Source organism: Dioscorea cayenensis, chromosome 17 (assembly GCF_009730915.1).
Source record: "Dioscorea cayenensis subsp. rotundata cultivar TDr96_F1 chromosome 17, TDr96_F1_v2_PseudoChromosome.rev07_lg8_w22 25.fasta, whole genome shotgun sequence".
In the NCBI taxonomy this organism is placed as follows: Eukaryota; Viridiplantae; Streptophyta; class Magnoliopsida; order Dioscoreales; family Dioscoreaceae; genus Dioscorea; species Dioscorea cayenensis.
The window spans coordinates 4,825,842-4,836,964 of NC_052487.1; the positions used below are offsets into that span (position 1 = coordinate 4,825,842).

General features: G+C 40.0%; 1 non-coding gene across 1 annotated transcript; it reads right to left on the reverse strand.

Annotated features, from left to right (window-relative positions):
- Window positions 1-9,511: 9,511 nt before the first annotated feature.
- On the reverse strand, window positions 9,512-9,618 carry LOC120281544. The gene has a single exon (XR_005542682.1). It is a non-coding gene; the product is annotated as a small nucleolar RNA R71 (small nucleolar RNA).
- Between the last annotated feature and the right edge of the window lie 1,505 nt (window positions 9,619-11,123).

Sequence of the window (11,123 nt, forward strand, 5' to 3'; positions counted from 1 at the left end):
TTGTTTGATAGTTGTAGCATCTTGCACACTTTATTAGCCCCCGAGAGGATCCACATGCGTGACCACTTCCTTGCCTTGATTATTCCCCGAGTATTATCTTCATTATAGACATTTTAGTTGAACTTAATTTGTTTCTTTATAGCTTTATTGCCATATTCTGAGTCATAGGTTAAATAACACTTCAAAGAGGAAGTAAGAGTAGATTCTCAGGCCCTTGGGAATGCGACCCTCTCGTGTTCGCACGAGAGATATTACTTGACGATTTGTGTACTTGCGGAATTGAACAATCAAAAACCTTGGATGTTGTTATTACTTAGTTTGATGGTCGTTTAAGATTCAATCTATTGTGCTTTGCATGTTTTGAGCTACAAAAGGAGAAATCTGTAGTTCATTATTTAATTGTATCCATTAATGCGAGAGCGTGCTTGTACTAGGTCATACATAGATTGAAAGGGATGCTTGTGCAGACACACCGAGAGATTTGGTGTTGGTAGCCCTCTAATGTTAGGTTTAAGCCAAAGAAAAGTAGGTTTACACATATTTAGAGGTTTCCTTGAACTCATTGCAATCATAGGAGGGTTGATCCAAAAGAAATTCTGATCACCACTCGTATGGGATTGGGGGTTAGCCGCTGAGAAATTGGGGTTAACCTATCTATGAGATCTCTAGGACTTAACTACCATCATTACATCTTTAAACCATCCTAGTTTGGACCTTAACGACAATCCTAGGGGGATTCCTTGTCCAAACACCCACTTCTCATGCTTGACACTTCCTTGTTTATTTATTTATGTGTGCTAGTAACCCGGCCATAGATTAGTTAGTTTAGTTTATTTTATTTGTTCCTCTTAGTAAGAATTGTAAGCTAGATAGTAGATAAAGAGTGAGTAATAATGCTTCCTTCATCCTGTGGAATACGACCGCTGTGTCATACACAAGGTATTACTTAGTGATCCCATACACTTGCTGGGAAGCAATCAATTAGATTTCTGGGTTAGGATTTAATTAGTCCTTCTAGTGGAGTTCTTGAAATTAAGGCAAACATAGGAGGCTGCGTGGAAGAGATTCCATCTTAAGTTCTTAATGTTTAGATATGGTTGCCAAGAGATTGGGACCAATAGGCCCTTGAATTTCCCCGGTCCAATATTAGAATATGATTGTCATCCTCAACGCCTATCATAAGTAATAATCAAGAAAACTATCATACAACCATCCAACTCCTTCCAATTATGCTTAACGATTCTTCAATTGTATTGTGTAATAAATTGTAGAAGTAGATTAAAGAACATAAATGTTTAGGCTATTGATTAAGCGAAAACGAAGTCATAGGAGCCTCTCACTGTTCTTAGATAAATACGACCCTCGTTCTTACCCATGAGGTAGTACTTGATGACCCGTACACTTTCGGTATTAACAGACTTATTGTAATATTATTTGCACACTTGCATGTTTATATATTTGCATAATTCACACACACCTAGAATATCCGTCAAGTTTTGGCACCATTGCCGATGAGCGCTTAGACTAGAGATTCTAGGAAATCTTCTAGCTTAGTGTTTTAGCAATTTAATCTTTTGTATCTTATTTTGTCAATTCAGCTATCACTTGTTTCTATCATTGCTACATAATATTCTAAACATTTGTCTTTTCATGGCAGGTATAAAAGGTCAGCTAGAGAGGGTATTGGACCTACTTGATTAATAGATTGAACACTGCCTAACGCATAAACTTGATGCACAAGACCTCAATGTAGTTGAGCAGTCCTCTACACTCAACATTCGCTATGGGTAGCATGAAGAGACAATTTGGCAGAAAATGTTTGATTAGTTCATGAAAACAAGAGAATCAAACAAGAGAACAGTGAGTAGTGCCATAGAAGATTCTATGGAATTGACAGTTTGTAGATAGATGGCATCACCAAGGAGGAAAACATGGTTTATGAAATAGAGGATGATGCGAGTACCCAAGGTATCAAAGGTTAATTGGAAAGATTGCTAGATCTACTTAATAGATGGATTGAGTATCACTTAACACAATGCTCCAATATACAAGACCTCAGTCCAGTTGAGCTACTTCCAACATCCTATGACCTTTATGAACAGATGAGATAACAAGAGAATTATAGTGGCTTTAGAGTTGAACACCAAGAAGAATCATTCTAGTAAGAACTGTTTGATCAGTTTATGAAATCGAACGAATCTAGATGCTTATCTTCTAGATATATTGATGTAAGAATAGTAAGTAGTGTAGTGAAGGATCATATTAGATTTGACATCTTACTAGTCTATAGTCCCAACAAGGTCGAAAACATTATCTATGAGATAGGGGATGAAACATTGGGTAACCAATTCTCCAAAGAGGAAAGAAGAGCTATTAAAGTTATTCTAAGCATGCATAATATATGAAACATACCCTTGTAAGAGAGAGATGTCTCCCAAATAAGGAGAATCAAGAGATGGTCGCACTTATTGTAGAATACACACCACAAATATTTAGAACATGAGAACACTAGGAGAAGGCCAAAAATGAAGAGATGGACAGAATGTACTTGATTGAGTCTGAATGCACAACCTCATGTGACAATTACAAATGGATAAAGAAGAAGAGAATTCAGGAAGGAGTAGACAATGGTACATTCAGAAGAAATTACGGGAAGTTGCAAAAGGAGGTTGATCATGGAAAAGTAAAAAAAATGAAGATAACTCCTACATCGAAGTTTAACAATGCCTGCCTTAAAATGTTCCCCTGTAAGCTTAAACATTTCTCATTCTCTGGGAGCAGCTATGAAAGTTGTAGCCAAAAGGAACACACTCTTTTCAAGCCTCCTTAAGGTAAGAGCAGGTACGTCATTCTCGTGACGTAAAACAAGCACTTCTTGAAAGGCAACCCAAGTAGTTTTTATGCATTATTTCGTTATTTTTAGTTTTAGTTTTTATCATCTAGTGATTGAATAAAAAGTGGTGCTTAGTTTAATGGTGTGAAGTTGACTCATCTCTATTGAATTCTATGAGCAAACTTTGGTTGTGGAGTCTAGTATTATTATTAGGAATTGTTTTCATGTCGTTTTATATAGGGAGAGCCCTTAGTTTTTCACTGTTTGTAACACAATGAGCGTGGTCTAACCGTTATACACTCGTTGTGGTGCATAGGAAAAGAGATGTGTTTCCTGGAAAATTTGGGTGAGTTTGTCATGGGCTCACAATGCCCTTAATCATGACCATGGTGATTAGTCACGGCCATTCCATAGAGAGCGCTATATCTCTGGAATTTCTAGAGGACTAGCACGACCTTACCATGCTCGTGGTGAAACCGTGGTGCACATAACGAGCCTTAGAATGGCTGTTGCCAACACTTAGAATCTTTTTGAGCCTCAACTAAATTAACAACGATCCCATAACACCCCATAACAGCCGTAGTGCCTCAAGGAACTGAATTAATGAATAATGACCGTTATTTGGCTGTTCTTAAGTCCTTTACAAGGTAATATAAGGCCACCGAGGTGTGACCCTTGACCTTTCTCACTCAAACCTTTCTTTCCTCTCTTCCACCTCAGCGAAGAATCCTTCCTCACGATCGTTAAGTGATTCTGACAAGCTTTAGGACTGTTCCTGCTCGATTTAGCACCAAATCATTTTAATTTTCACCAAAAAACTTCCTCTCTTCTTGGCCAGTTTTGTAAGAAATTTCTAAAACTTTTTAAATCATGATTTTATGGTGTATAAATGGCATGAAATAGTTTAGGGATTCTTGGTGAATGTTTTTACATTAATTTCAATCAAAACAAACCATTGTATGAAAATTTTCACCAAAGTCGGGCTTCACAATGGCCATTCCATTATGAACAACGACCGTTGTGATGACCGTTGTGTTCGAATTCTGAATTAAGGGTAGATGAGTCACAACAGGCGCTGTACTCTAGTTATAAGGCTGTTATGAATTTTTTCCACTCATCCTGCCCTAACAATACTTGGTAATGGGGCTTATGCATTGTTATGAGCCATTTCCCTATTTTAGTACACAACTAACTTACCACGGTCATTGTGCACCCGTGGTGGCCCTAGAATAGTACATAGCAGAGCTGCTGAATTACATAATGGCCATTGTGTACCTGTTGTACTCATCTAGGCAGTCATTACGGCTTTGGTCACAGGTGTATTGAGACCATTATGGTCACATGACTACCATGGTGTACCCATTGTACACAGTTATCCATTCCTGCATTACATTTTTCATATCCTATAGATTGATTTCTCATATTTTCTGAATTGTAGGTTATGGGTCAGAAGAGAACTGCCGGTGGTCTATAGGCAGAGGCTGAGAAGAAGAAGAAGATGTGAGAGTCTTCTTCTTGGCCAATAGTGCCTAGATTTGGAGATGCCAAGCACAAGGCTTGATATAGGAGGCTCGAGGATCAAAGGTTTATCAAGGGATACCGGATTAACTAGCCGACACTCAAGCGCATAGGTCTCGTCGACGAGGTATGGGACCTTATTTCTATTTATGGCTGGGATCAGTTTTTCTGCTTCAATGAGCCGACTTATTGCGAGCTCACGATGAAGGTCATGATCTCATTCGAGCTTGACCATACCATCATCTGCCTAAAATATTGGGAGACTATTAGTTTCCATATGTTTAGGGAGGAGTATATGATGTCCTACATGGATTTTTCTGTGCGAATGGGGCTGTAGACGTGTGGTACATTCGCACAAAGTCATACACATAGCTCCACATCGACCTAAGTCTAGATCAGGTCAGGACCTAGACCCTTCAAGGCTACAAGACCTATGTATGCTGGACCTTGAAGGTATCTACCCTAGAACACCAGACATTCCGTTACCTCCACACCATAATATTGCGAATGCTGATTGAGGAGGAGACAGTACGGAGATTGTGAACCTCTAAGACTTTTTCTTCCTGTGGAGTATGGTAGCTAAGGAGCCGATTCACAGCAATCACACACGAGCTTGTTAGATGCGACATCAATCCCATGATCCCAGCTTGGGGATCATATTTCTTAGCCCTTACATCACCAGGCTTACACGAGGGCTTGGACTGATCGACCGCTAAGTCAGCATGTGTCATGTAGGGGGCATACAGCCTCTTGGGTCGTTATGTTCTGAGTGATGCGCGGGATAGAACGGCATAACACACCTCACGGGGGTGCAATTCTGGGTGGTCCACGGGTCTGACTCTGAGTCTTCAAATGATGAGGAGTCTCTCTCGGAAACCACTACTACCACAGTTCCTCTAATCCCGGCTATATCTCCTATTGGTGTTACTGCTCCTCCTCCTTCAACTACAACACCATCTCCATCAGTTCCATCAGCTCTTAAGGAGTGCATGGCCCATCTCGAGGAAGGTTAGGTGAGGATTGAGGGTCTAGTTTGACAGATCTTGGTGCATCTGTAACAAAAGGACCCCTCATTTACTTCGGCACCTACTTCACCGACAACATCAGCTCCAGTGGCGCCAGAGTCTAATCCTAATTCATCAACATCACCCATCCTCTACCGATCATACACAGAGCCAAACTTTCCATGTCAACTTCTGCCGTTTTGATCTTTTCATTTACCACTTTTGTATTTCCATTTTTAGACGTATATTGTACATTTTGTTACAGCAAGGGACATTTACCTTGCTTCTTTTGGACTCATTTTGATTGTAGTGGAGTTTATTTTATAGTATTTTACTTTATTTTATATTTACTTACTTCACTTATGTCTCCATCAGGGTTTGAGATGATCGAGTGATGTTTTGGCCTGCACAATTCAGAGCCTGGACAAGGGTAACTTTATCACCCTTATCGGCCCAACTAAAAAACCAGGGGAGTATTAGTAACCATACACTCTTTTATTTTCTTTTACTATTATATTTCACTATACTTGTGCATGCATGAGTATATTGGGGGAAATGTACATCTTTAAGTGTGGGGAGGGAGTGTATGATTGCTTTGTTTTGTGCTATATTTTGAATTTGTGAATTTCATACTATATTATGCTATATTGTGAAAAACAAATTTCAAAAAATGGTGTTTGTACTTTATATATATGCTAATGTTGACCTTTGAAAGCATTGCACTTACTTGTTGGAGTTTATTTGGTCTAGGGACATGATATAAGGGACATGATATATGTTAGATTAGCAGTTTTTCTTGGTCCATCAAGAGATTGGCTGCTCTGCGAGTTTTTGCTTTATCTTGTGTCCCTCTTGAGTACACCTTGCACATTATGTCTATCTAGTGAGTGATGTTTTATAGTAGGGGTATTATTAGTTTTACTTAGTTTATCATTTTAGTAAAATATATTAATAGCAGAAAGAGCTACCTCCTTTGTAGTGCGTAGTCACTCCTAACAAGTCAGATACAAAAAGTATGCCTTAGTAGGAGAGATGGTTGTCTCCTGGGAAGTGTGAAAGCTACTACTTGTGAAAATAAATAAATAAAATAAATAAAATTATGTGTTTATGAATGAGAAACTCTAAAAAGTTAGGGCAAATAAAATCTTGAATAGTTTTTGCAACACAATCTAGACTATAAGATAGTGGACCAGGAGACCTACACTTGGGAAAGTAATTTTTGCCGTAGAGTAGACTACTCTTCATAGAGTTATGTTCATGCTACCTAGCATTTGATTGTTCCCTTGTACTACTAAAACTCCATATTTAATTGCCTGAGGTCAAGCACTTATCATGTTTTCTATTTTTATCTTTTCTATTTGCTTGAGGACAAGCAAATGCTTAAGTGTCGGGATATTTGATAAGTACTAAATAGTTCATTTTTTTTTCTACCATTTACACTACATTCAGCATGGATTCTGACATGTTTAGCATCTAATTAGTATGAAATTTTGTTCTTTTGCTCACCTCGGCCTTTATTTCTATTTTAGGGGAAAAGAAGCTTCACCATGGCTCATAACAGGCTTGATGATAGGGTACCATGCCCGTTGTCTACACTTACCAGTACCGTTATTATGTTGTGGCAGCGTGGAACTACTGGAAGCAGCACAAAAGCCATGACGGCCTCATAATGGCCATTGTGAAAACCATCACAATAGTGATCTATCCACACAACTCCTACAAAGTCATGCTAAGACGTGAGCTGGAGCCCAAGCAATAACTTACTCACCACGGGTATCACAACACCCGTGGTGAGGATGTGGCGGACTCAATCCTATAAATACCATAGTTTTCTCTAAATTGGGAGAGATTCTTTTACTGAATAAGATAGGGCAGTAAGATTTATGTATTCGTGTGTATTTGTGTTTTTTTGTGCATGTAGGGTTGTGGAGACAAAGTTGGATGAAAGTAAGTAAAAGTAGATCATGGATGCAATTGTTGATGAAGTTCTTGGGTTGACCAAAGGTGAATACACAAGTTATGCTCAAAGACATGTGGATGTGTGACAATCTCCATTGTGATCAAGAGAATACACAAAGTGGAGGGGCACAAAGGCAGTCACACTCATTTGTTCCGACTCGTGCAACATTAGCAAGAGCTCTGTCAATGTGGTTTCATTGAAGACACGACAAGATCTACCGCATGAATGTGTGCCCATTCATGTTGCCTCGATGAAAAGAGTGGATTCAGGAGCATTTCGGTGAAGTACTGAAGCAGATTACTGTAGAAAAAATAGTGTAGCAAAATCACTTTAGCAGTTATTATTCATAGCATGTAGGAAATAAAGACCTGGAAATTCACATGGGCATGTGGAATTTCCACACGCCATATGCCCGTGTGGATGCCCTATTCCAGCCTTATAAATACCGCGTTTTGAGAGTTATTGAAGGATCGTTTTCCCATCTTTTGTCCATCTTTGGAGGGGCTCATGGCTAGGGTTTAGAGAGGCTTTGCCTAGGCTTTTAGAGTGGTTCCATAGCCTTCACCATCAAGTTCCTTTGAAAGAGAGTTATTGGGGGAGCTTTCGTCGGTATCGGTTCGGTGAGGTGTGCCCTAGGCTTGACAAGGGAACCCTTGGAGAAGACTAGGCGGCTCCACAAGGCCATCAATACTGACTATAAGGGGGTTTTATCTATGGATAGCATGCTTTTACTTTTGATTTCATTGTTGATTGTGTATTGCTCCATGGAGAGCTAAACCCCTAGTGGGTGCTTGGACTTGTAAACCCTAGGATGATTTTGTTACATTGACTCATGTTTTGCTTCTTTAATTGATGTTTTAATTGAGTTTCAACCTTGAATGCTTGTTGTATTGATTTTCCCTTAAAGTGACATTAGGGTTGAGAATCTATCTTGGTAATCCTTGTGGATGAGTGACACTCCATTAGGGTTAAACAAAGCAAGGTTGGAGAGGGTCAAGAGGGTGAGTCGAGAGGTAGCGGAATGCCCCCTTTCCCTTCCGACGTGATTTATCCTATCTCCACATTCCAAGAGTTTTTGGTGGTCATGATAGAGTGAAGTGCTAAGAGACAAACTCCACTGGGGCTTAGTTGCCCAAGCAACAGAGTGAAGTGTTAAAGCAATCCTTAGTACTGGAGCTTAATTGTGAGTAGGGGTCTTTCGCCTGGACCAAAGGGTTAGATCTATACTAGGGAATATAGTTTATCACTTGGAGTCTCTAGAGGTTCATGCAACCCAGCACAATGTGAGGTGTCAAGAGCATTCCTTTCCTCCGGGGAATAGTGTAAGGGTTAGTTACGGTTGACTTTAGGTTTGGGACCATGTGTCTTTGGATTTTCATGACTCGTTAAACTTTAATTAGGAGGTATAATTAGTAGTCTTACACTTGAAACAATAGTCCTAGGGTGAGCAATGTCCGGGTACCCTATTTTCTTATCGATTGCCTCTCCTTATCCCTATTGCACTTCTTTTCTTTTCTTTACTTTTATTTGCATTGATATTTTTCTCACACTCGTCAATCATTTTGGAAGCATTTTGCACTTTGCTATTTTAGCTATTCATCACTTGTTCTATTTCACACTTTATTCTTCCATTGTTCTGATTTGTTTTTCTTTCTTTGGTTACAACACTAGGTTATGACCAGAGGAAATCCTTCGACCTTGGTTGAAGATGATCTGGATATTAGAAGAAGAATTCATAGAAGGGGAAAGGAACCTGTATAATAATAGTCAAATCAAGCTAAGATAGAAGGTGAAGGGTCTGATAATATGGCAGAGCAGTGTGAGCAGCAGAGGACACTCTCAAATTATGTTAGACCCGCAGTTCTTGACACGTAATCTAGTATTGTGTGGCCACCGATCACAGATCAGAGTTTTGAGCTCAAGCCAGGCTTCATCCTGATGTAACAGCAGTCGACACAGTTTAATAGTTTGCCCGATGAGGATCCAAACAATCACATTGAGAACTTCTTGGAAGTGTGTGACATGCTCAAGGTTAATAGTGCCACGAATGATGCTATCAAGTTAAGGACCATCCCATTTTCATTGAAAGTGAGAGCAAAGTAATGGCTATATTCATTACCTAAAGCATCGATCATTACATGGGAGGAGATGGTAGAAACTTTTCTTGCCCGATATTTCCCTCCCAGAAAATCTATGAAGCTTAGGAATGAGATATCTTCTTTTGTGCAAATGGAATTGGAGTTTCTTTTGGAGACATGGGACAGGTTCAAGGATCTCCTGTAGAAATGTCTTCAGCATGGGTTCCCCGAGTGGATGATCATACAAACATTCTACATTGGTTTGAACCCAAGCATAAAGCAATTACTTGATGCTGCAGCAGGATGTACCTTAGGAAGCAAGACCGCAGAAGAAGCTCAACATCTTATTGAAGAAATAGCCATGAACAGTTATCAGTGGAACACACGAGACAAAAAGAAGGTAGCCGAACTTCATGAGATTGACGCAATCACATCACTAGCAGCCCAAGTTGAATCATTGAGCAAGAAGTTAGCCACTCTAACTTCTCCTAAAGGGGTGACAGTGATGAGTTGCACTGTGTGCGGGAGAGGGCATGCTCCATTTGATTGCCTGATTTCTATTGGTGGTACCACTTCCGTGGAACAGGTTGATTTTGTAGGTAATACAATGAGAGTCAAGGAAATCCGTATAGCAACACCTACAATCCGAGGTGGAGGAGCCATCCAAACCTCTCTTGGAGTAATCAAGGACAACAGGAGGCCATGGCACTATCGGGTTTCCAACAACAACAATAAGCCCCGAACATGGAGAATCAAGTTTCAAGGTTGGAGAGCCGGATGACCGATTTAGAGAAGGCTTTGACCAAGTTCATTCAATCATCGGATACAAGATTTCAATTAGTTGAAGCCACACTTCGCAACCACACCGCATCATTGCACAATTTGGAGAACCATGTGGGACAAATTGCGAAGTCACTCGCGGAAAGACCTCAAGGGAGCTTGCCTAGCAACACGGAGACCAATCTAAGAGAACATGTGAAAGAGATCACTTTGAGAAGTGGTCGTGAAGTTGAGAGTAGACTCCCTAGTAAGAAGACAAATGTTGAGTCACCCGAGGTCGTGGAGGTTGAGGAGAGAGCCAAAGAAAAGGAGGTAGCTCCCCCACCTTACAAGCCAAGAATCCCTTATCCTTCGAGATTGAAGAATGACCAAAATGATGAGTAATACAAGAAGTTATTTGGTCTATTCAAGCAATTGCATATCAACATCCCATTTGTGGAGGCGTTGTCTCAAATGCCTCGCTATGAAAAGTTTCTTAAAGACCTTTTAACCAAAAAGAGAAAGTTAGAGGAGAGTGCATCTGTGATATTAGATGCTTCATGCTCGATGGTGTTACAAAAGGATATATCGAACAAGAAGGAAAACCTCGAAGATTCATCATCCCATGTAACATTGGCAATTTGGGTGAAGAGAAGGCATTGACTTGGGAGAGCCTAAACCCACTCGGATGACACTTCAATTGGCCAACCGAATAGTTAGACATCCGAGGGGCATCATTGAAGACGTACTTGTAAAAGTTGAGAAGTACATATTTATTGTGGACTTTGTAGTGTTGTATGTTGATGAGGATGCTGAGTTCCATTGATAGTTGGGAGGCCATTCTTGCGTACTTCCAAGGCTCTCATTGACATGGACTGTGGGGAGTTGACATTAAGAGTTGGTGATGACAAGTTGACATGCTGCCTCACCGAAGCCATGCAACATTCTCTTGACTTTGATGACACTTTGTA